The 26805-nt window shown below is 38.5% G+C and overlaps 1 long non-coding RNA gene across 1 annotated transcript in view; it reads right to left on the bottom strand.

Moving 5' to 3' along the window:
- Positions 1–12297: 12297 nt before the first annotated feature.
- The window catches only part of LOC121635370, a 23790-nt gene continuing 9282 nt past the window's right edge, over positions 12298–26805 (bottom strand). Inside the window, exons 2-3 of the long non-coding RNA XR_006009443.1 lie at positions 15909–15921; positions 12298–12310 (exon numbers count right to left, since the gene is read on the bottom strand). This is a non-coding gene — a long non-coding RNA (uncharacterized LOC121635370). The remainder of the gene's footprint in view (positions 12311–15908; positions 15922–26805) is intronic.

The following is a 26805-nucleotide window of genomic DNA, read 5'->3' as shown; positions in this document are numbered from 1 at the left end:
CCGTAAGATTCCACCTGAACTGTGTGATCTAAACATCTTGGAGAGACATCTGATAGCAAAGTGCATACCGTTTGCTAAGATCATTCCCCTACCTAAAGGCAGACAAAGACTCATACGTGGAAATGTGGTGTGTGTTCCATCAGAAGTTAATGAGACAATTAACATGCTGCCTAGACTTCGGTCTGAGTCTCAAGTTTTACGAGTAAAGCTGAAAAGACGTCTGTCTTATAAAGGTCACCAGCTGTTTCAGTCTGTCACCTGGTCCAAACTTGTTCAAGCACTTATCAAACTGAAGCAGGTCCATCCCCAGTATCAGGATATTACTATCCGAGATGAAGCTGAACTCTGTGATCCAACACTTCCTGATGCAGACGATGATGATGATGATGATGATGTAAGCATGGCAGAGGATGACTATGATGAAGCTGATTTAATGGAGATTGACATGATTGAGAAAGATGCACTGTGTGATGCAGAAAATGAGCCTGAACGTGATAAGGACATGCAGAGTGACACTGAACAAGAACACAGAGATGATGCAGAACCAGATGATCTACCAAATGGAGGTTTTGCTATAGAATCATGTCTTCAGCCTGTTGACATATCAGATGAGATTCTCTGTTACACCGATAGCATCTACTGTGTTGCTCCAGCAGAAAGAAATGATCCAGTCAGCTTTTTTAAAACACCAAAGCTTGAAGCCATAGCGTTTCCCTGCCAATTTCCTACTGGTCAGAACACCATAGATGAAGCTCGAGAAAAAATTGTCACACCTAGTGGATATTTCAAGTCCAGACTTTTCCACATTGATGAGCGGTTTGCTAGAGATCCTAATTATCTGTTCTTTGCACAATTTGTCACTGAAATTAACTTGGCCAATTCCAGCATGATGGTACAGTTAAGAAAAGGAAAGACTAAAACCAGAGATGGAAGACAAATAACCTCAGCCATGTTACAGAACAGAACAGAAGTTCAGAAGCTGGTGAGAAATAAAGATGCAGTCAGATTCATGATCCCACTAAGAGGAACTCCTGCATACTGGCAGAAAACCTCCAAAGACCTTTTTGCTATGATCAGACAGTTGGGAACTCCTACGTTCTTTCTGACTTTTTCTGCTGCTGAATTCAGGTGGCCTGAAGTGATAACAGCTATAAAGAGACAGCAAGGTGAACAAGTAGATTTTGAAGCTCTAAACTGGTCAGAAAAAAGTGAAATTCTCAGATCAAACCCTGTCACATCCATGCGTATGTTTGATAAGCGTGTTGAAGCCCTGTTCAGAGACCTGCTTCTCTCTCCTTCACAACCTCTGGGAGAAATTATCGATTTTTTCTACAGACTGGAGTTCCAACACAGAGGAAGTCCACACATACATGGTCTCGTTTGGGTAAAAAATGCTGTAGAACTTGATGTGAATGACGATCAGACTATCTGTGATTTCATTGACAAATACATCTCAGCCCAGTTGCCTGACCCAGACACACAACCTGAACTGTACAGGAAAGTGAGTGAGCTCCAGAAACACAGTAGGAACCACACAAGAACCTGTTTCAAGAGTGTAAACTCTGGTTGTCGGTTTGGTTTTCCAAAGCCGCCCTGCAGAAAAACCATGATTGTGAGACCTGAAGAAGAAGGAGACATTAACGCTGCCAAAGAGAAACTGAAACCTTTCATGGACCTGCTTAATGAACCTGAAATTGCTTCCTTGACTTTACAACAGATCCTGGTTCGTTGCAACCTGACGCTGCAAGAATATGAAGGATGTCTTCATTTGATGAACAAAAAGATTGCCGTCCACCTGAAACGTGATCCCAAAGACTGCTGGATTAATGGTTACAACCCACATCTGCTGAAAGCCTGGGATGCTAACATTGATGTTTCATATATTGTGAATGCTTATTCCTGTGTGGAGTATCTCTGTAAATACATTACAAAACAGGAGACAAATCTTTCAAACTACTTAACAGATATGTTACAGAACGCAGACAGAGATCATGTCAATGAGTGTGATGAGATGCGAGCCGTCATGCAAGCTTACTCAAAGAAAAGAGAAGTCAGTGCTCAGGAGTGTGTGACTCGTGCATGTGGAATAAAAATGAAAAAATCTTCACGAAGCACAATTTTCGTTCCCACGGAAGAAAACTGCTGTAAAATGAGTCGTTCTATAGCATTCTTGGAGGAACTGCCACCAGAATCTTGTGACGTCTGGATGACAAGTTTGAATGACAAGTATAAAGCCAGACCAGAGAGACCAGAGTATGAGGAGATGTGTTTGGCTGATTTTGCTGCTAACTGCAGGTTTGTCAAGAGTGAAAATGCTAAAAAGGACGATGTCTTTCCACTGCTCAATGGACTAGGATATGTTCAACAGCGTAAAAATGATAAACCTGCTATTATCAGATATTACCACTGTTCAAAAGAAAAGCATCCTGAAGAATTTCATGAGAGATTACTGAGACTGTACCTTCCTCACAGATCAGAGCAGGAACTAAAGAGAAACTTTCCTACATATCAGTCTTTCTACTCTTCTGGATGGGTCGTGCTACCCGGATCAAACCATTCTGTCTATGTGAAGAACATTGTCAAACACAACAGAGACAAGTACGAGAAACACAGTGAGGCCATTGAAGAAGCACTGGAGGAGTTTGAGGAGAACAGAAACGTTGTGATCGATGAATGGTGTAATCTTGCTCCAGAATCTGAAGTTGTGAGGTTGGATTGTGATGAGGACCTGCTGGTAAGAGAGCTAATCAATGAAAACGAGCAGGAAAATGTTCCTGACCTTTGTCCTCAGTCTGATGCTGCAACAGAACTCAGTGCAATCAGACAAGCCCCTGCCATTGATCCAACTGTTCTCAGACAAATGTATCAGAACCTGAACCAGAAGCAGGCCTGTGTGTTCTATGCAATCAGAGACTGGTGCATCAAACATGTCTGTTCTGTCAATCAAGAGCCATTTTTCTTCTATGTAAACGGTGGTGCAGGAACAGGAAAGTCACATCTGATTAAATGCATTCACTCAGAAGCATCAAAGATACTGAGCAGACTGCCAAGACATGCAGAGGAAGCCGACATATCGAGCCCTACTGTTTTTCTCACTGCATTTACGGGAACTGCAGCTTTCGGGATTGGTGGAACAACGTTGCATTCTCTCCTCCACTTGCCTCGCAGTTTAAAACCTCCCATTCAAGGACTTGGCAATAAACTGGATGAAGTCAGAGCTGAACTGTACAATGCTGAGATCATTATCATTGATGAGATTTCTATGGTTTCCAAGCAGCTTTTCGCCTATGTGGATGCCAGACTGAAACAGATCAAGGGTAATAACAGACCTTTTGGAGGAATGTCAGTCCTAGCTGTTGGAGATTTTTATCAGCTGCCACCAGTACGACAGTCTAAACCTCTCTGTGTGCACGACCCATCTCAGATTGACCTATGGCAGGAACATTTTCAGATGATCACCCTGACTGAGATCATGCGTCAGAAAGATGATGTTGCCTTTGCAGAAATGCTGAACAGGATTCGAGTGAAGGAGAAAGATGAGGAACTGTCTGACTCTGACAGAGAATTGCTGACACATACCATCACTCAACCAGAACTTTGTTCCACCGATGTTCTGCATATTTTCCCCACAAATAAGTTGGTTGAAGATCACAACTCAGCAACGCTGTCTCGGTTATTTTCTGACATCATCACTATTGATGCAGACGACTTCCAGAAAGATTCTCGATCACAAAGAATGACACGGCAAGACAAACCCAGCAAAGGAGGACGCAATGATTTACCTGACACCTTGAAACTTGCGGAAGGAGCTCGTGTCATGCTCACCAGAAACATTGACATACAGAAAGGATTGGTGAATGGTGCCTTTGGTACTCTGATGAAGGTGATTACTTCTGAGACGGATCAACGCATCACAAAGCTTGGGCTGAGAATGGACAGTCAAACAGCTGGAAGACGTAGTGGACCTGCAGGATCTGACGATCTGGTTTACGTGGAGAGAGCAGAGGATACTGTGAAACAGAAAGGAGTGGTACGTAGACAGTTCCCTGTAAAGCTGGCCTTTTCTTGTACCGTGCATAAAACTCAAGGCTTAACAACACATGCAGCTGTAGTTTCCTTGAAGAAGATCTTTGAAGCAGGCATGGCTTATGTGGCTCTAAGCAGGGTGACTTCTCTCAGCGGACTGTATCTGTTGGACTTGGATGAGAAGAAAATCTACGCCAACCCTGAAGTTACTACAGCCATCCAGACCATGAGACAAGCCAGTGTGGATGACATGATGCCTCTTCTTCCTCTGAGAGAAACCGTAAGCAGGCCTGACACTCTGACCGTCGTCCATCACAACACAGAGGGACTGCCTTCTCACATCGATGACATCAAGAGACATCATGAACTGTGTCTGGCCGATGTACTGTGTCTAACCGAATCTCACCTGCAGGGCTCCTTTGTTGCAGACAGTCTTCAGCTGGATGGATTCACCTTGTACAAGCGTAACAGACACGTGTCGTACACAAATGTTCCTCAGATGGCCAGCAGATGTGGCGGTGGAGTTGCTGTTTATGTGCGATACCACATTCAGGTGCATGAAAAACAGTATTTGCATAATGTTACTGATCTTGAATTTGTAGTTCTGAAGGTTGAGGCTCCAGTCCAGGCACTGATCGCAGCTGTGTACAGACCCCCGAGCTACAGTTTGAGGCGCTTCCTGGAAAACATGGTAAGCCTTCTGGATGCACTGGAGACGATGGACTGTCACCCTGTAATTGTTTGCGGCGACTTTAACGAGAATCAGGTACCCACTTCTCCCAAGCCCATTTTGGAGCTGTTCCAGTCTAAAGGTTATACACAGCTGATCACATCTGCCACCACAGACAAGAACACACTACTAGATCTTGTATTTATATCCCAGCGTCAGCAGTGTCTCCATTCTGGTGTGATGAGGACGTACTGGAGCTACCATAACCCGGTGTTCTGCATCGTTTCCACCAGTGAACCATGAACATGTCTGGTGAGTTTTAAAGAGGACGTTCATTTGAAAAACACTTTACTTTGTATTTTGGTGTACAGATCAGTGAAAAGTGTGCAAAAATTTAATAAATCATGAAGAAATCATGGTACAGAGAAATTATGGGAACAGAAATAATGATACAGAATATTTATGGAAACAGAAATAATGATACAGAAATTTTATGGATAGAGAATTAATGGTACAGAACCTTTATGGATAGAGAATTAATGGTAGAAAATAATTATGGAAATAGATTTTTGGCCTGTGCATTTACCTGGGTGGGTGGGTTTGGGTTGGTAAATGCACAGGCCAAACATGGTAAGCCTTCTGGATGCAGAAGAATTCCCATGAAGTGCAGCGGCTGGTTTTGTACAAACCAGCCGCTGCACGTCATGGTAAGCAGCTGTACTGCAGCAACTGCAGCACAGTTGCTGGTTTTGGACATACCAGCAACTGTTTGCAGCATCCAGAAGGCTTACCATGCAGTACAGCTGCTGGTTTGTATACATCCAGCAGCTGTACTAAAGCTGTTCAAAATAACTACATCAATACACCAGAAAGCATGAGCTTTCTGGTGTATTGATATACCAGCTGATACCCACAGGGTGCAGGGCATGGTGGGTTGGGGGTGGGGTGGGCAGTCAAAGGAACCATCACTGATTTATTCAGCTATTCACAGTTTCATTGCACTATCTGTGTGTACTTAGAGCTGAATGGCCAAATCTTTGACACGAGGATGTTTTTACCGGCAGAAAAGATGTTTTTGTTTAGAAATTCCTTTTTTAGACGTGTGTACTCCAGACAGGACACATGTTCTCCTGTGTCCTCTGTGACAACTTCATCCAGCACAACCATTTGCAGCAGATCTACACCATCACACTTCTACATCATCTTCATGAACTATTGGTGCAAACAAGAGACACCACTGCTGGACCACACAGAGAAGTCTTCTACATGCTGCCATCCCAGTCTTTCTTCAAGTAGGTGATGAAATGTCACCTGTGAAGCTTCACCTGACCGCCTGACTGGGCCTAAGAAAGATTATTGCCATAATGCTGCCATGCTGCACACCAACAACAGAGGAAGCAAGACTTCACGGGACTAAGAGACTCCTCCTCCTCCTGCCAGTGACCTGGGTTCCTCACAGTAGAAGAAAAGGTAATGAAATTATTCATTATTATTGTAATTAATATATATTCATCCATGTTGCAGATTACAGCATCTAAAGAACATTTGCTTTCTGTTTATCAGCTCTTCCTCTGCTGTGAGTCTTTCTTTTCACCATCGATCCTCATCAGAATACTGTCATCAACACTCCCAAAGCATCTGGGTGTGAAACTGCACTGGCCAGGAGAAGACTGGACCCGCAGCACATTTAAGGTATTTCGTTATCATGTGTTATGCAGGCTTTCAGCTGGTGGTCTTAGAAAAATTGAGTTAATAACAAAATGTGTTTATCCATTTCTTTTCCTCAGGACCAGTTCCATGTTCATGCCTGCACGACACCATCAAAGAGTAACCTGTGCTGACTCTTGAGTCAGAGACCAGCCATGTTGCTGCAGGGAAACGTTGCTGAGGACCAGTCAACATTTCTGGACTAACTTCCTCTTATCTGTGTAGCAAAAGGCCTTCTCAGTAAGACTCAACCTTCCTGTGTGCAGCAGAGACTGAACTGGTCCATGGAGGCAGCAGATGATCAGCCTCTGGAAAAGGAAACCATCCCATGGTGATCACACCGTACATCTTCACTGTGACAACATGTTCTCAGACTCTCTGGTCTGCACCAACACACAATAGAACTGAACTCAGCTTACACCATCCATCTTTGTAAAGACTATATTTTATAGTACAGTTTCATATTATTTATAGTTAAATAATTAGTTTTGCAGTGATAACAGTAATGAAAGAATCACAATAACTGACAATTATAATAAAAAAATTATTTGAAAAAACAAATTTTTAATATAAATTATAGGTTCATAATTGCCAAGTGAATTCTATTAAATTAAAAATAGATTATTTCCCTGATAATAAATTATAATGTTGTAAAGGTTTTAGTTTTCTTTGTTCTGTTAGCCTTCTCTTTGGTTCCTTTGACTGCCCACCCACCCGAAGACACTCTGTTTATCTTCAGAGTGTGTTGGGGTGTGAACAATTGTCCATATTCCATATAATCATATGGAATATATAATATGTATATATTTACATGAATGTGTCTGTATGGGTATGTGTATATACATATTTACAGTATTTTGTGTCAGTTGCTATTATTGTATATTATAAGAATAACAGATATGTTTATAATTATCATTAGAAATGATTATTACAGTACAGTAATTATACTGATTATTTATAGACAGCATCCAGCGGGACTCACACATACATATGTTAATCTTTGGATGCTGACTGTGCCTAATATTTAGGCCTTAACAATAATAAATTGCCTAAGTGAAATAGGACATTGCAATGCCATTTCAAAACTTGGCATTTTCCACCATAAAGACTGCAAATGCAGCTAATAGCAGGTCCACAATTCAGTTAACAACCACAGCATCACAGTGTTGAAGCTGAAGAGACGGCCAAGCTAGCAAAGCCTGGAACATGTTTGTGTGAGTCCTGCTCAAGTGTGGGGTATCTGCTGGTATGTAGGTAGAAAACACATATATACACTTAACCTGGACTAATATAGACCCCAGTTAGAGACAAACATCATATAAAGAATATAATGTGACCAAATATATTGACAATGATCCTCAGGGTGTTCAAAGTGCTTCTGAAATGCCCACAACTAATGAGGAGGTCACACAGGCCACATCCAGAGATGTGAGTCTTCCTGTAGTTTTACGTTCAACCTGGGGTAATTCTGGTTATATGTACATAAATTACGCTTTTAATATGATTATCTGGAGTGGGGCTGGGTCTATGAAAGACTGTGTACCCACATCGAAGCACAAAAGAAAAGTCTGATGGGATGTGGCTCCACATATCCATTTAAACTGTGATATGTATTTTTTTAATTACTATTAATGCCCAACAAAGGGTGATGTTTGTTTGAGTGTGTGCTATTAATAGCTTTTTGATTTTCAAATGTATTATTCCATATAACTGCTGGCATTTAATATGATTACGTTTATCAAACAAAGCCAGTGCTTTCTGTAGGGTGGAGAATTCTCTTTTTTTTGTTGTTGTTTTTTTGTTTGTTTGTTTTGTTTAGTTAGATTCTCCTAATATTTTATTTACATTTTTTAATATATCTGTTAAACTGTATTGTACTTGTGAATGTTTCAGTCATAATGTTAATATAAATTATATTTGCTTTGGATATTGCCACATTTTCTTGGAGAAAATGTTTTAAATCTGTGCTGTCATTGCAGATGTTCTGCTTTCTTTGTTAAAATGGCTATTTTTTTCTAATAGTGATATCACTTTTATGTGTCATATTTATTCAATCTGAAATGTTATCAAACTCTGGTTAATCTATTTCTCTAATTTGTTCCATAGTTATAAAATTAATTGCTGCCACATTTATTTTTTAAATTGTCATTCATGTTACTACATTTACAGATTATTAAGTTTCAATGTAATCTATGGCTTCCTAGATTAAAAATGTCTAACTTCTACTTATACAAACACCACAGATCTGCTTTGTAGAAAGAATAATAAAAATGCACATTTTGAATATTGTCAGACTGAGTTTGAGATTATTCTCCTATTGAATTAAACTTAATTACTATTTATGCTAAGACTTCAGCAGAAGGTTTCAAGTTTTGAACTTTAAAGACTAATAGTGTTAACTTCAGCTGCATAAATACTTTGTCAACCAGCAGATTTCACCTGTCTTCAAACCTCTTCAACTATATTAAGCACATTTAAGTTAAACTTTCCATCATTTCATCACATTTTCTCACCAGTGTCAGCTTTTCTTTTGCTTTTTAAAATCATTTATTCCACTTTTCACCACTTCAGACCCTTAAAACTGAGAATCATATAGTTGAAGTATAACTTCATTTGAAATATATCAAAACAATCTTTAACAACCACATTTCAAGCACTCTGTCTGTCCGATCTGTTGTTTCCTTCAGCACCATTGACAGGAAAATTATTAGTCTGTTGTGGGTGTCCACACACCTCCTGACAGCACCACGGACAGCAGCACAGTTTGCGCTTCAACCTTTCACCCTTTCAGCACCTTTAAAGTCCAGTTTGAGCTTTACATCCTTCAACTTCTCACTTCAGCTTAATAAATATTTCTTCAACAAAGACATTTCAGCCTTTTTTAACCATCTTCAGCCATTTTTCAGCATTTTATTTCAATCATTCAGCATGACAGCATTCACACATGCTGTTATGCAATAACAGCTTTTTCTAGTTGTGTGAATGCTGTTAAGCATTCACACTATAGTTTTCCTGTTTTTCTTTATTATTATTATTATTGTGTGAATGCTGTTAAGCATTCACACTATAGTTTTCCTGTTTTTCTTTATTATTATTATTATTGTGTGAATGCTGTTAAGCATTCACACTATAGTTTTCCTGTTTTTCTTTATTATTATTATTATTATTATTATTATTATTATTATACCGCATTTTTCGGCACCTTTCTCCTTCCGCATTTTTTGTGCTATTTCAACAATTTTGGTATCAAAACGTTCAGCTCGTTCAGGACATTCCTGCTTTGACTTTTGGTATTTATAACTTTTATACTTTTTAAAATATTTAACTTTAAACAAAAATATTTTGCCATTGAAATCAATTGAAAACCTTTCAGCTCATTCAAAAACTTCTGCTTCTTTCAACTCCTACTACTTTTACATACTTTCAGCTAGAAACACCATTCAAACTTTAAACAACTCACAACGGATTGCGCTATTTAAAAATGACTTTTTTTGCCGATATGTTTTACGGTTTGGGATTTATGGAAGTTTAAAAATCATAAAAATTTTCATTTTCAACAAAATCTCTCCCACTCTAGCGCCCTCTAGCTTTTCAGCCTGTTCCGCTACTCCAAACAAATTCTCATAACTCCTACAATTTTCATCGTAGAGACATAAATTATACATCAAAACGGAGGAATTTAAGTTGGCTTCGAATAGAACCAAGCACGACAGAGCTGGGACTTATAGATTTTGAGTTACGCCTCTCCAAGCGAGCAAAAGTCAACTTTTGCTCCTATACCCTTCCATTCAAATCAGAGGCAGGATTCTGGGTCAAAGTGCATTTCTCCTCTGTTTTTAACTCGCCACCATTTAAATTCTGTTCAAAGTAGGGATGAATAAATTACATCCCTGCCTTCCTCAGACCCTCCTGGCGCTCACGGTGAAAGAATTATTTGGATATCTCCTAAAGTTTTCTGTCAGGAGCGAGGAGTTCGAGAGGTGCGCAGAGTGATTCGGCAGTTCTGCTCTGCTCTTTTCCCAGTCTGTGCCTGTCAGTTAAGTGAGGGGCTGTTGTCATGACAACTCACTGAGTGCTCTCAGCTGTTAGGAGCCAGCTGACCTTTGACCTCATACATTCAGTCTTATTGATCCAGATTATGGATTTCTCACCTGGTTTTGTCCTCCTAATGAGTCCACATATGTCTCTGTCCTCTTCTCCTGTCTCCTCCTTGTCCTTGAGGCCACATGTCCTCCTCTATCTCTCCTCCTCTGTCTGTCCTCTCATCATGTCCTTTGCTGCTCACTTATATGATTGACTGTGTTTCAGCTGCCAGTTCACCTCTTTTTCAGCTCTTTCTGCCTTTTACAATCATTTGCTCTACATTCAACCAGTTCAGCACCTTTAATATTCACTTTCAGCTGTAAATCCTTTAACTATTGACTTCAGCTTCATGATTACTTCGGCTGGTGCTTCAGCAAGCAGACTTCAGCCATTTTCAGCCATGTTTCACTTTCTTAAGCACATTTCAGTTCAACTTTCCACCATTTTAACTACATTTAAACACCAATTTGTGCTTTAAATGGTTGAACTCTTCATTTTAGCTTCATATATACTTCTTCAACAACCATTTTTCAGCCATCTTCAGCAATCTTTCAGCACCTTTTATCTCCACTTTGAGCTTTCAATCCTTCAACTTTTCACTTCAGCTTAATAAATATTTCTTCAACAAAGACATTTCAGCCTTTTTTAACCATCTTCAGCCATTTTTCAGCATTTTATTTCAATCATTCAGCATGACAGCATTCACACATGCTGTTATGCAATAACAGCTTTTTCTAGTTGTGTGAATGCTGTTAAGCATTCACACTATAGTTTTCCTGTTTTTATTTATTATTATTATTCCATATTCTTCCGCCGTTTTTCGGCACCTTTCTCCTTCTGCATTTTTTGTGCTATTTCAACAATTTTGGTATCAAAACGTTCAGCTCGTTCAGGACATTCCTGCTCTGACTTTTGGTATTTATAACTTTTATACTTTTTAAAATATTTAACTTTAAACAAAAATATTTTGCCATTGAAATCTATTGAAAACCTTTCAGCTCATTCAAAAACTTCTGCTTCTTTCAACTCCTACTACTTTTACATACTTTCAGCTAGAAACACCATTCAAACTTTAAACAACTCACAACGGATTGGGCTATTTAAAAATGTCTTTTTTTGCCGATATGTTTTACGGTTTTGGATTTATGGAAGTTTAAATATCATAAAAATTTTCATTTTCAACAAAATCTCTCCCACTCTAGCACCCTCTAGCTTTTCAGCCCCTTCCGCTACTCCAAACAAATTCTCATAACTCCTACAATTTTCATCGTAGAGACATAAATTATACATCAAAACGGAGGAATTTAAGTTGGCTTCGAACAGAACCAAGCACGACAGAGCTGGGACTTATAGATTTGGAGCTAGGCCTCTCCAAGCGAGGAAAAGTCAACTTTTGCTCCTATACCCTTCCATTCAAATCAGAGGCAGGATTCTGGGTCAAAGTGCATTTCTCCTCTGTTTTTAACTCGCCACCATTTAAATTCTGTTCAAAGTAGGGATGAATAAATTACATCCCTGCGTTCCCCAGACCCTCCTGGCACTCACGGTGTAAAAATTATCTGGACAACTCTTATAGTTTTCTTTTAATGAACAGTGGTTCGGGAGGTGCGCAGAGTGATTGGAACAGTGCAGCTCTGCCCTCTGCTTGTCAGTTAAGTGAGGGGCCGTCGTCATGACAACTCACTGAGTGCTCTCAGCTGTTAGGAGCCAGCTGACCTTTGACCTCATACATTCAGTCTTATTGATCCAGATTATGGATTTCTCACCTGGTTTTGTCCTCCTAATGAGTCCACATATGTCTCTGTCCTCTTCTCCTGTCTCCTCCTTGTCCTTGAGGCCACATGTCCTCCTCTATCTCTCCTCCTCTGTCTGTCCTCCCATCATGTCCTTTGCTGCTCACTTACATGATGGACTGTGGTTCAGCTGCCAATTCAACTCTGTTTCAGCTCTTTCTGCCTTTTACAATCATTTCTTCTACATTCAACCAGTTCAGCACCTTTAATATTCACTTTCAGCTGTAAATCCTTTAACTATTGACTTCAGCTTCATGATTACTTCAGCTGGTGCTTCAGCAAGCACACTTCAGCCATTTTCAGCAATGTTGAACTACCTTAAGCACATTTTACTTCAACTTTCCACCATTTTAACTACATTTAAACAACTATTGACTTCAGCTTCATATATACCTCTTCAACAACCATAATTCAGCCCTTTTCAGCCATGTTGAACTATCTTAAGCACATTTCAGTTCAGCTTTCCACCTTTTAAACTACATTTAAACACCTGCTTGTGCTTTAAATCCTTCAAACTATTGACTTAAGCTTCATATATACTGCTTCAACAACCATAATTCAGCCCTTTTCAGCCATCTTCAGCAATCTTAAGCACATTTCAGTTCAACATTTCAGCCTTTCAGCACCTTTTAACTCCAGTTTGAGCTTTAAGTCCTTCAACCTTTCACTTCAGCTTAATAAATACTTTTTCAAAAAAGACATTTCAGCCTTTTTTAACTATCTTCAGCCACTTTTCAGCATTTTATTCCAATCATTCAGCATGACAGCATTCACACATGCTGTTATGCAATAACAGCTTTTTCTAGTTGTGTGAATGCTTTTAAGCATTCACACTATAGTTTTCCTGTTTTTCTTTATTATTGTGTGAATGCTGTTAAGCATTCACACTATAGTTTTCCTGTTTTTCTTTATTATTCTTATTATTATTATTATTATTCTTCCGCTGTTTTTAGTTGTTCCACATCTTGAGCTAGCTTCAGCCGATTTCAACAATTTTGGTATCAAAACGTTCAGCTCGTTCAGGAGATTCCTGCTTCTATTCAACTTTTTGATATCTGTTCAACTTTTCAAGTTATTGATCATTTATTGATTTTCAGCTCCCATTGAAATCAATAGGATTTCAGCACTTCAGCCTTCAACTCCTTCAAAACTTACAGCTCTTTCAGCTCTTAGAACTTCAGCATACTTTCAGCTAGAAACACCATTCAAACTTTAAACAACTCACAAGGGATTGGGCTATAAAACTTCTATTCAACTTTTTGATATCTTTTAGCATTATTGATTTATGGCAGTTTCAAAATCAATAACTTTTAGAATGTTCATTCCACTCTCTCCCACTCTAGCCCTCACTCTAACCTTTCAGCCTGTTCCACTACTCCAAACAAATTCTCATAACTCCTACAACTTTCATCGTAGAGACATAAATTATACATCAAAACGGAGGAATTTTAGTTGGCTTCGAAGAGAACCAAGAATGACAGAGCTGGGGTTTACAGATCTCGAGCTATGCCTCTCCAAGCGAGGAAAAGTCTACTTTTGCTCCCATAGACTTCCATTCAAATCTGGATTCTAAGAGGAAAATGCATTTCTCATGTGTTTTTAACTTGTCACCATTTAAATTCTGTTCACATTACAGTAAAATAATCCACATCCCTGCGTTCCCCAGACCCTCCTGGCGCTCACGGTGAAAAAATTATTTGGATAACTCTTATAGTTTTCTTTTAATGAACAGTTGTTCGAGAGGTGCGCAAAGTGATTGGAACAGTGCAGTTCTGCTCTCTGCTTGTCAGTTATGTGAGGGGCCGTTGTCATGACGACTCACTGACTGCTCTCAGCTGTTAGGAGCCAGCTGACCTTTCACCTAATTCATTCAGTTTTATTGATCCAGATCATGGACTTCTCACCTGGTTTTGGCCTCCTAATGAGTCCAGGTATTACTCTCTGTCCTCTTTTCTCCTGTCTGCTCCTTGTTCTTCTCATGACAACAGGCCACATGTTCTCCTCTATCTCTCCTCCTCTGTCTGTCCTCTCATCATGTCCTTTGCTGCTCACTTACATGATGGACTGTGTTTCAGCTGCCAATTCAACTCTGTTTCAGCTCTTTCTGCCTTTTACAATCATTTCTTCTACATTCAACCAGTTCAGTACCTTTAATATTCACTTTCAGCTTTAAATCCTTTAACTATTGACTTCAGCTACATGATTACTTCAGCTGGTGCTTCAGCAAGCAGACTTCAGCCATTTACAGCCATGTTTGACTATCTCAAGCACATTTCAGTTCAACTTTCCACCATTTTAACTACATTTAAACACCTGCTTGTGCTTTAAATCCTTCCAACACTTGACTTAAGCTTTATATATACTGCTTCAACAACCATATTTCAGCCCTTTTCAGCCATCTTCAGCAAACTTAAGCACATTTCAGTTCAACCTTTCAGGCTTTCAGCACCTTTTAATTCCACTTTGAGCTTTAAATCCTTCAACTTTTCACTTCAGCTTAATAAATACTTATTCAACAGACATTTCAGCCTTTTTTAACCATCTTCAGCCACTTTTCAGCATTTTATTTCAATCATTCAACATGACAGCATTCACACATGCTGTTATGCAATAACAGCTTTTTCTAGTTCTTATTATTATTCTTCCGCCGTTTTTTGTTGTTCAACATCTTGAGCTAGCTTCAGCCGATTTCAACAATTTTGGTATCAAAACGTTCAGCTCGTTCAGGACATTTATGCTTCTATTCAACTTTTTGATATCTGTTCAACTTTTCAAATTATTGATCAATTTATTGATCTTCAGCTCCCATTGAAATCAATAGGATTTCAGCACTTCAGCCTTCAACTCCTTCAAAACTTTCAGCTCTTTCAGCTCCTAGAACTTCAGCATACTTTCAGCTAGAAACACCATTCAAACTTTAAACAACTCACAAGGGATTGGGCTATAAAACTTCTATTCAACTTTTTGATATCTTTTAGCATTATTGATTTATGGCAGTTTCAAAATCAATAACTTTTAGAATGTTCATTCCACTCTCTCCCACTCTAGCCCTCACTCTAACCTTTCAGCCTGTTCCAGTACTCCAAACAAATTCTCATAACTCCTACAACTTTCATCGTAGAGACATAAATTATACATCAAAACGGAGGAATTTTAGTTGGCTTCGAAGAGAACCAAGAATGACAGAGCTGGGATTTACAGATCTCGAGCTATGCCTCTCCAAGCGAGGAAAAGTCTACTTGTGCTCCCATAGACTTCCATTAAAATCTGGATTCTAAGAGGAAAATGCATTTCTCATGTGTTTTTAACTCGTCACCATTTAAATTCTGTCCACATTACAGTAAAATAAACCACAACCCTGCGTTCCCCAGACCCTCCTGGCGCTCACGGTGAAAAAATTATTTGGATAACTCTTATAGTTTTCTCTTAAACAAGAGTTGTTCGGGAGGTGCGCAGAGTGATTGGAACAGTGCAGTTCTGCTTGTCAGTTAAGTGGGGGGCCGTTGTCATGACAACTCACTGAGTGCTCTCAGCTGTGAGCAGCCAGCTGACCGTTCACCTAATTCATTCAGCTTTATTGATCCACATTATGGACTTTTCACCTGGTTTTGGCCTCCTATTGATTCCACGTATGTCTCTGTCCTCTTCTCCTGTCTCCTCCTTGTCCTTCTCATTACATCAGGCCACATGTCCTCCTCTATCTCTCCTCCTCTGTCTGTCCTCCCATCATGTCCTTTGCTGCTCACTTACATGATGGACTGTGGTTCAGCTGCCAATTCAACTCTGTTTCAGCTCTTTCTGCCTTTTACAATGACTTCTTCTGCATTCAACCGGTTCAGCACCTTTAATATTCTGTTTGAACTTTAAATACTTTAACTTTTGACTTCAGCTTCATGATTACTTCAGCTGATGCTTCAACACCCAGACTTCATCCATTTTCAGCCTTGTTGAACTATCTTAAGCACATTTCACTTCAGCTTTCTACCATTTAAACTACATTTAAACACCAGTTTGAGCTTTAATTCCTTCCAACTATTGACTTAAGCTTCATATACACTTCTTCAACAACCATATTTCAGCCCTTTTCAGCCATCTTCAGCAATCTTAAGCACATTTCAGGTCAACCTTTCAACCTTTCAGCCTTTCAGCACCTTTTCACTCCACTTTGAGCTTTAGGTCCTTCAACTTTTCACTTCAGCTTAATAAATCCTTCTTCAACAAAGACATTTCAGCCTTTTTCAACCATCTTCAGCCACTTTTCAGCATTTTATTCCAATCATTCAGCATGACAGCATTCACACATGCTGTTATGCTAATAACAGCTGTTTCTAGTTGTGTGAATGCTGTTAAGCATTCACACTATAGTTTTCCTGTTTTTCTTTATTATTCTTTTTATTATTATTATTCTTCCGCCGTTTTTCGTCGTTCAAAATCTTGAGCTAGCTTCAGCCGATTTCAACAATTTTGGTATCAAAACGTTCAGCTCGTTCAGGAGATTCCTGCTTCTATTCAACTTTTTGATATCTGTTCAACTTTTCAAATTATTGATCAATTTATTGCTCTTTAGCTCCCATTGAAATGAATGGCATTTCAGCTCTTCAGCCTTCACCTCCTTCAAAAACTTTCAGCTCTTTCAGCTCTTAGAACTTCAGCATACTTTCAGCTAGAGACACCATTCAAACTTTAAACAACTCACAAGGGATTGGGCTATTAAACTTCTATTCAACTTTTTGATATCTTTTAGCGTTATTGATTTATGGCAGTTTAAAAATCGATAACTTTTAGAATGTTCACTCCACTCTCTCCCACTCTAGCTCTCACTCTAACCTTTCAGCATATTCCACTACTCCAAACAAATTCTTATCACTCCCACAATTTTCATCGTAGAGAAATAAATTATACATCAAAATGGAGGAATTTTTGTTGGCTTCGAATAGAACCAAGAATGACAGAGCTGGGATTTACAGAGTTTTAGCTATGCCTCTCCAAGCGAGGAAAAGTCCACTTTTGCTCCCATAGACTTCCATTCAAATCGGGATTCTAAGAGGAAAATGCATTTCTCATGTGTTTTTAACTCGTCACCATTTAAATTCTGTTCACATTACAGTAAAATAAACCACATCCCTGCGTTCCCCAGACCCTCCTGGCACTCACGGTGAAAAAATTATCTGTATAACTCTTATAATTTTCTTTTAATGAACAGTTGTTTGGGAGGTGCGCAGAGTGATTGGAACGGTGCAGTTCTGCTTGTCAGTTAAGTGAGGGGCTGTTGTCATGACGACTCACTGAGTGCTCTCAGCTGTTAGGAGCCAGCTGACCTTTGACCCAATTCATTCAGCTTTATTGATCCAGATTAAGGACTTCTCACCTGGTTTTGGCCTCCTATTGAGTCCAGGTATGTCTCTCTGTCCTCTTCTGCTGTCTCCTCCTTGTCCTTCTCATTACAGCAGGCCACATGTCCTCCCCCATCTCTCCTCTGTCTGTCCTCTCATCATGTCCTTTGCTGCTCACTTACATGATGGACTGTGGTTCAGCTGCCAATTCAACTCTGGTTCAGCTCTTTCTGCCTTTTACAATGACTTCTTCTGCATTCAACCGGTTCAGCACCTTTAATATTCTGTTTGAACTTTAAATACTTTAACTTTTGACTTCAGCTTCATGATTACTTCAGCTGATGCTTCAACACCCAGACTTCATCCATTTTCAGCCTTGTTGAACTATCTTAAGCACATTTCACTTCAGCTTTCTACCATTTAAACTACATTTAAACACCAGTTTGAGCTTTAATTCCTTCCAACTATTGACTTAAGCTTCATATACACTTCTTCAACAACCATATTTCAGCCCTTTTCAGCCATCTTCAGTAATCTTAAGCACATTTCAGGTCAACCTTTCAGCCTTTCAGCACCTTTTCACTCCACTTTGAGCTTTAGGTCCTTCAACTTTTCACTTCAGCTTAATAAATCCTTCTTCAACAAAGACATTTCAGCCTTTTTCAACCATCTTCAGCCACTTTTCAGCATTTTATTTCAATCATTCAGCATGACAGCATTCACACTTGCTGTTATGCTAATAACAGCCTTTTCTAGTTGTGTGAATGCTTTCAAGCATTCACACTATAGTTTTCCTGTTTCTCTTTATTATTATTATTCTTCCGCCGTTTTTCGGCACGTTATAACTTGAGCTAGCTTCAGCCGATTTCAACAATTTTGGTATCAAAATGTTCAGCTCGTTCAGGAGATTCCTGCTTCTATTCAAATTTTTGATATCTGTTCAACTTTTCAAGTTATTGATCATTTATTGATCTTCAGCTCCCATTGAAATGAATGGCACTTCAGCTGTTCAGCCTTCAACTGCTTCAAAACTTTCAGCTCTTTCAGCTCTTATAACTTCAGCATACTTTCAGCTAGAAACACCATTCAAACTTTAAACAACTCACAAGGGATTGGGCTATTAAACTTGTATTCAACTTTTTGATATCTTTCACCGTTATTGATTTATGGCAGTTTAAAAATCAATAACTTTTAGAATGTTCACTCCACTCTCTCCCACTCTAGCTCTCACTCTAACCTTTCAGCCTGTTCCACTACTCCAAACAAATTCTCATAACTCCTACAACTTTCGTCGTAGAGACATTAATTATACATCAAAACGGAGGAATTTAAGTTGGCTTCGAAGAGAACCAAGAATGACAGAGCTGGGATTTACAGATCTCGAGCTATGCCTCTCCAAGCGAGGAAAAGTCTACTTTTGCTCCCATAGACTTCCATTCAAATCTGGATTCTAAGAGGAAAATGCATTTCTCATGTGTTTTTAACTTGTCACCATTTAAATTCTGTTCACATTACAGTAAAATAAACCACATCCCTGCGTTCCCCATACCCTCCTGGCGCTCACGGTGAAAAAATTATTTGGATAACTCTTATAGTTTTCTTTTAATGAACAGTTGTTCAGGAGGTGCGCAAAGTGATTGGAACAGTGCAGCTCTGCTCTCTGCTTGTCAGCTAAGTGAGGGGCCGTTGTCATGACGACTCACTGACTGCTCTCAGCTGTGAGCAGCCAGCTGACCTTTCACCTAATTCATTCAGTTTTATTGATCCAGATCATGGACTTCTCACCTGGTTTTGGCCTCCTATTGAGTCCAGGCATGTCCCTCTGTCCTCTTCTCCTGTCTCCTCCTTGTCCTTCACATTACAACAGGCCACATGTCCTCCTCTATCTCTCCTCCTCTGTCTGTCCTCTCATCATGTCCTTTGCTGCTCACTTACATGATGGACTGTGGTTCAGCTGCCAATTCAACTCTGTTTCAGCTCTTTCTGCCTTTTACAATCATTTCTTCTACATTCAACCAGTTCAGCACCTTTAACATTCACTTTCAGCTTTAAATCCTTTAACTGTTGACTTCAGCTTCATGATTACTTCAGCTGGTGCTTCAGCAAGCAGACTTCAGCCATTTACAGCTATGTTTGACTATCTTAAGCACATTTCAGTTCAACTTTCCACCATTTTAACTACATTTAAACAGCAATTTGTGCTTTAAATTGTTGAACTCTTCATTTCAACTTCATATATACTGCGTCATCAACCATATCTCAGCTCTTTTCAGCCATCTTCAGCAATCTTAAGCACATTTCACTTTAACCTTTCACCCTTTCAGCACCTTTTAACTCCCCTTTGAGCTTTAAATACTTAAACTTTTCACTTCAGCTTAATAAATTCTTATTCAACAGACATTTCAGCCTTTTTTAACCATCTTCAGCCACTTTTCAGCATTTCATTTCAATCATTCAGCATGACAGCATTCACACATGCTGTTATGCAATAACAGCTTTTTCTAGTTGTGTGAATGCTTTCAAGCATTCACACTATAGTTTTCCTGTTTCTCTTTATTATTATTATTCTTCCGCCGTTTTTCGGCACGTTATAACTTGAGCTAGCTTCAGCCGATTTCAACAATTTTGGTATCAAAATGTTCAGCTCGTTCAGGAGATTCCTGCTTCTATTCAAATTTTTGATATCTGTTCAACTTTTCAAGTTATTGATCATTTATTGATCTTCAGCTCCCATTGAAATGAATGGCACTTCAGCTGTTCAGCCTTCAACTGCTTCAAAACTTTCAGCTCTTTCAGCTCTTATAACTTCAGCATACTTTCAGCTAGAAACACCATTCAAACTTTAAACAACTCACAAGGGATTGGGCTATTAAACTTGTATTCAACTTATTGATATCTTTTAGCGTTATTGATTTATGGCTGTTTAAAAATCAATAACTTTTAGAATGTTCACTCCACTCTCTCCCACTCTAGGTCTCACTCTAACCTTTCAGCCTGTTCCACTACTCCAAACAAATTCTCATAACTCCTACAACTTTTGTCGTAGAGACATAAATTATACATCAAAACGGAGGAATTTAAGTTGGCTTCGAGCAGAACCAAGAATGACAGAGCTGGGATTTACAGATCTCGAGTTATGCTTCTCCAAACGAGGAAAAGTCTACTTTTGCTCCCATAGACTTCCATTCAAATGAGGATTCTAAGAGGAGAGTGCATTTCTCATGTGTTTTTAACTTGTCACCATTTAAATTCTGTTTACATTACAGTAAAATAAACCACATCCCTGCGTTCCCCAGACCCTCCTGGCACTCAGGGTGAAAAAATTATCTGTATAACTCTTATAGTTTTCTTTTAATGAACAGTTGTTCGGGAGGTGCGCAGAGTGATGAGAACAGTGCAGCTCTGCTCTCTGCTTGTCAGTTAAGTGAGGGGCCGTTGTCATGACGACTCACTGACTGCTCTCAGCTGTGAGCAGCCAGCTGACCTTTCACCTAATTCATTCAGTTTTATTGATCCAGATCATGGACTTCTCACTTGGTTTTGGCCTCCTATTGAGTCCAGGCATGTCCCTCTGTCCTCTTCTCCTGTCTCCTCCTTGTCCTTCACATTACAACAGGCCACATGTCCTCCTCTATCTCTCCTCCTCTGTCTGTCCTCTCATCATGTCCTTTGCTGCTCACTTACATGATGGACTGTGTTTCAGCTGCCAATTCAACCCTGTCTCAGCTCTTTCTGCCTTTTACAATCATTTCTTCTACATTCAACCAGTTCAGCACCTTTGACATTCACTTTCAGCTTTAAATCCTTTAACTGTTGACTTCAGCTTCATGATTACTTCAGCTGGTGCTTCAGCAAGCAGACTTCAGCCATTTACAGCTATGTTTGACTATCTTAAGCACATTTCAGTTCAACTTTCCACCATTTTAACTACATTTAAACAGCAATTTGTGCTTTAAATTGTTGAACTCTTCATTTCAACTTCATATATACTGCGTCATCAACCATATCTCAGCTCTTTTCAGCCATCTTCAGCAATCTTAAGCACATTTCACTTTAACCTTTCACCCTTTCAGCACCTTTTAACTCCCCTTTGAGCTTTAAATACTTAAACTTTTCACTTCAGCTTAATAAATACTTCTTCAAAAGTCACATTTCAGCTATCTTTCACTATCTTCAGCCATCTTTTCAGCATTTCAGTACAATCATTCAGCTTTAAATACTTTAACTATTGACTTCAGCTTCATGATTACTTCAACTGAGGCTTCAACACCCAGACTTCAGCCATTTTCAGCCATGTTGAACTGTCTTCAGCACATTTAAGTTCAGCTTTCCACCTTTTTAACTACATTTAAACACCAATTTGTGCTTTATATTGTTGAACTCTTCATTTCACCTTCATATACTTCTTCAACAACCATATTTTAGCCCTTTTCAGCCATCTTCAGCAATCTTAAGTGCATTTCACTTCAACCTTTCACCCTTTCACCACCTTTTACCTCACGTTTGAGCTTTAAATTCAGTCCAATTGATCCAGATTATGGACTTCTCATCCAGTTTTGTCCTCCTAATGATCCCACATATGTCTCTGTCCTCTTCTCCTGTCTTCTCCTTGTCCTTCTCATGACAACAGGCCATATGTCCTCCTCTATCTCTCCTCCTCTGTCTGTCCTCTCATCATGTCCTTTGCTGCTCACTTACATGATGGACTGTGTTTCAGCTGCCAATTCAACTCTGTTTCAGCTCTTTCTGCCTTTTACAATCATTTGTCCTACATTCAACCAGTTCAGCATCTTTAATATTCTGTTTTAACTTTAAATACTTTAACTATTGACTTCAGCTTCATGATTACTTCAGCTGGTGCTTCAACACCCAGACTTCAGCCATTTTCAGCCATGTTGAACTATCTTAAGCACATTTCAGTTCAGCTTTCCACCATTTTAACTACATTTAAACACCTGATTGTGCTTTAAATCCTTCCAACTATTGACTTAAGCTTCATATATACCTCTTCAACAACCATAATTCAGCCCTTTACAGCCATGTTGAACTATCTTAAGCACATTTCAGTTCAGCTTTCCACCTTTTTAACTACATTTAAACACCTGCTTGTGCTTTAAATCCTTCCAACTATTGACTTCAGCTTCATATATACTGCTTCAACAACCATAATTCAGCCCTTTTCAGCCATCTTTAGCAATCTTAAGCACATTTCAGTCCAGCTTTCCACCTTTTTAACTACATTTAAACACCTGCTTGTGCTTTAAATCCTTCCAACTATTGACTTAAGCTTCATATATACTTCTTCAACAACCATATTTCAGTCATTTTCAGCAATCTTAAGTACATATAAGTTCAACTTTCCACCATTTTAACTACATTTAAACACCAGTTTGAGCTTTAAATCCTTCCAACTATTGACTTAAGCTTCATACTTCTTCAACAACCATCCTTTTCAGCCATCTTCAGCAATCTTAAGCACATTTCACTTCAACATTTTACCCTTTCAGCACCTTTTAACTCCACGTTCAGCTTTAAATCCTTCAACTTTTCACTTCTGCTTAATAAATACTTTTTCAACAAAGACATTTCAGCCTTCTTCCCCTATCTCCGGCCATCTTTTCAGCATTTCAGTCTAATCATTCAGCCTGACAGTGTGAATGCTGTCAGGCTGAACTGACTTCAGTTTCATGATTACTTCAGCTGATGCTTCAACAAGCAGACTTCAGCCATTTTCAGCCATGTTTAACTATGTAAAGGACATTTAAGTTTTACTTTCCACCTTTTAAACTACATTTAAACACCAATTTGTGCTTTAAATTGTTAAACTCTTCATTTCAGCTTCATATATACTTCTTCAACAACCATATTTCAGCCCTTTTCAGCCATGTTGAACTATGTAAAGTACATTTCTGTTCACCGTTCCACCATTTCAGCAACTTTAAATTCCAGTTTAAGGTTTAAATGCGTCAGCTGTTTATTTATACTTCATAGATACCTCTTCAAGAATAACACTTCAACCATCTTTATCTGTCATTAATGCTTGACATACATCTCCAATCATCATACACCAGTTTGAGCTTCACAACCTTTAACTATATTAAGTTAATTTCAGTTCTGATTTAAACCATTTTACTCACATTAAAGACCAACTGCAACTTCTATTCCTTCAGCTAAACTTTTCAGTTACTTCTCTTCGGCCCTAACACACACATTTCACAAACTATAGACCAAAGTTCTTCTTCTTCTTCTTAGCTTTCAATAAGCCCATTCAGCACAGTCTCTGACCTAATCACCAATTATCTGTCTACTTTCTTACAGTGATTGATTTATAAAATTAATTTAGAGTGTTTTGGCACCTTCATCAGATTTCACTAGAACTTTAGAATTATTTAAGCCTGTTCTTTTCTTTAAAAAAAAAAGGTTTGGACATCTTACACAGTAATTTAGTTAAATTTAGTCTGATTCATGGAGTTCCTCTTTAGCTGCAAAGCTAAGCAAAGCCAGCTACCACTACCCAGTAGTTAACCAGCCCTCATCTTTCACGGCTTCAACTGATAAAATTAATTCATGGAATTCCTGAAAGGCAAAGCATTATCAGTTGTGATAGAGTTATGGCTGACTTATGTACCACAACAATATCCACACATGAATAATACACAGACGTTTTATGTGCAAAACCATTTAATGATTAACACCACAGTTGAAAAATTAATTATCTTATTCACTAATTCAACTATCAACATGTTTCTCTTCAGTTTTAAAGAGAAGTTCAAGGACTTAACAGTGTTCGAACACCTTACTGTAACTTTATTATCACATTGTAATCATCTGAATTACAGTAGTAATTGTATTAAATCTGTTTATATTTTTAGTTAGTGTTAGAGTTAGTTGTTAGTTAGTTGACTGATATGTTTAAGAACTTCATTTATTCATATTTTACACTGTTTTTAAACCAAGCACTGGAATTTCTGACTCCACCTAAACTAACCACGTCCCTTACTACGAGACCGTTGCATTCCCTCCCGCCCCTCCCCTTCTGCTGGCTTCGGCAAACGGTGAGTACGTGCTATTATTCTCTCCATTATATTATTAATATTTTTACTATAAACAGCTATAAACGTCCTCAAACATGTCCTGAGAGATTGATTAACTGTAAGCGAAGTAAAATCAGTCCAAGAACGACCGAAATTAATTACTATTTTAACAGTTTTAATCGAAACGGACCGGAAGTACATCCATTTTGCTTCGTCACGCTAGCGGAGATTAATATATAATGTCCCTCGGTTAAATGATTCATTTATGAACTATAAACACGTTTAAGCATCTTATAACATGTCCAAAGTTGTTTTTGAATGGTAAACGATGTAAAATCAGCCAAAGAATAAACGAAATTAGCCATATGAACAAGTATATTTTAAGAGTGTGAAGCTAGCTAACCGTTAGCGTCGCTAACGCTAACGGCTCATTTTTAACCATAAAAATGTCTTCAGCTCTTGTTAAACTTCAAACGAATTCAAACAAACCAATGAGCCACCAGTTTTATTTATCCTTTAACCACAGTGACGAAGTTAAATGACCTGGCTAATGGCAGCTAGGGAGAAAGCAAACAAACTCATTATTATCTCACTTATAGAAAGTAGGCTTGTACAGTAAGCTAGCAATTAGCATTATGCTAACTGCTAGCTGTCTGTTAAACCTGAGCTATAGATAATTAGGTGTGTTTTGTCTGAGGGATTCATATACAGCTAACTGCTAATGCTAGCCTGTCCGGATGGACTAATCAGTCAAAAAACTGTCATTCTCAGTTAAAAGGTTTAATATGCACAGCTTAAAAGTTTTTAATGTTGTAGCTGAGTTAACTGTTAAGCTGATAGGGACCAAAAGGAGAGATTAGATTTTTTTTCTCTGGTTCCATAGACAGGTATAAGGATTTTTACTGAAACCAGAATAAAGGTGAGACATACATCAGATTGACCTGGTGGAAAATTAATTCCTTGTATTTATCACTGATTTTATGTCCACATGACTTTTAACATACTACTCTACATAGAAATGAAATGACTGCTTGAGTGACTTTTTTTTACAATTATTATTATTAATGGTCAGGTTATTATTCTGTAAGAACTTGTTTAAATGAAACTGGTACAGTTAAACTGGACTTTTCATACAGCAGACCTGTTTGAACTGGATAATATATTTAAACTGAACTGGACTGTATCATTAAAAATGTCCTGAGACGACCTGTTCATTATCTGGTGTTTTACAAATTAGCTGCATTGAGGATTTTACCGCAAAATAAAATGGAAATGTGGTATCATCAGTATTCTGTGTGTGTGTGTGTGCTGGAGTTCTGGCAGACTGACTTCTCTCCGCTCAGATAATAAACTGTTTCTCTGTTTTTCTCAGACTAGCGAGAGAAACTTTTGGTGTTAATCGACTGTTTGGTAAGTACAAACTGATTTAAAGCAATGGTTTTCACTGGGTGTTGTCACATGGTTTAGGAAAAAATTAAAATAAATTCAGACTGAGAAATGACTTTATAATCACCAGTAAATTATTTATTAATACATATTGTAATAGCTGCAGCTATAAAACCTTGATCAGAAGAGATTTAGTGTTTCTGAGGTTCCTGACTCTAAAACAACCAGAAGAAACCGCAGCTTTAAACATGTTCATGTCACGTTATCAGGATTTTACAGTCATGTAAAGCAGACAGTTCAGCCTCTTCCAGTTCACAGGTGTAATTTATCAGGACATAATGAGAAGTTATCTGGTCCTCACCAGCTCTGAAAATGAAGTTAATACACCATCAGATAAAAAAAAAAAATACACATCTATAGACATGCTGTTATTTAATGAACAGAAACATGAAATCTGTTGAAGACCAAGTCACATTGATGTTGTCCTGATATGTTAAACTTTCGAAATGAAAGAGTGAACTTTGTTTTATCAGGGCTGTTAAATCCAGTGGATCCTGGTGGACTGGATGGAGTTAAATATGATGGAAAAAATTATGAAGTAAATCTGGATAATGATGATGATGTCTTAAGAGAAAAATATGTTCCGATCAATCAGCCTGTTAACGTTGTATGTTAGGATAATTTTTTACATCCTGGTATCACAAGTAAAACTACAAACCAGTCTAGATGTGGAAAACTCAGGGTGTGTAGTGGTCAGGATGCTGGAAGCTGAT

The sequence above is a fragment of the Melanotaenia boesemani genome, chromosome 24 (genome assembly GCF_017639745.1).
Source record: "Melanotaenia boesemani isolate fMelBoe1 chromosome 24, fMelBoe1.pri, whole genome shotgun sequence".
NCBI lineage: Eukaryota > Metazoa > Chordata > Actinopteri > Atheriniformes > Melanotaeniidae > Melanotaenia > Melanotaenia boesemani.
This window is presented reverse-complemented; position numbering and strand designations above follow the sequence as displayed.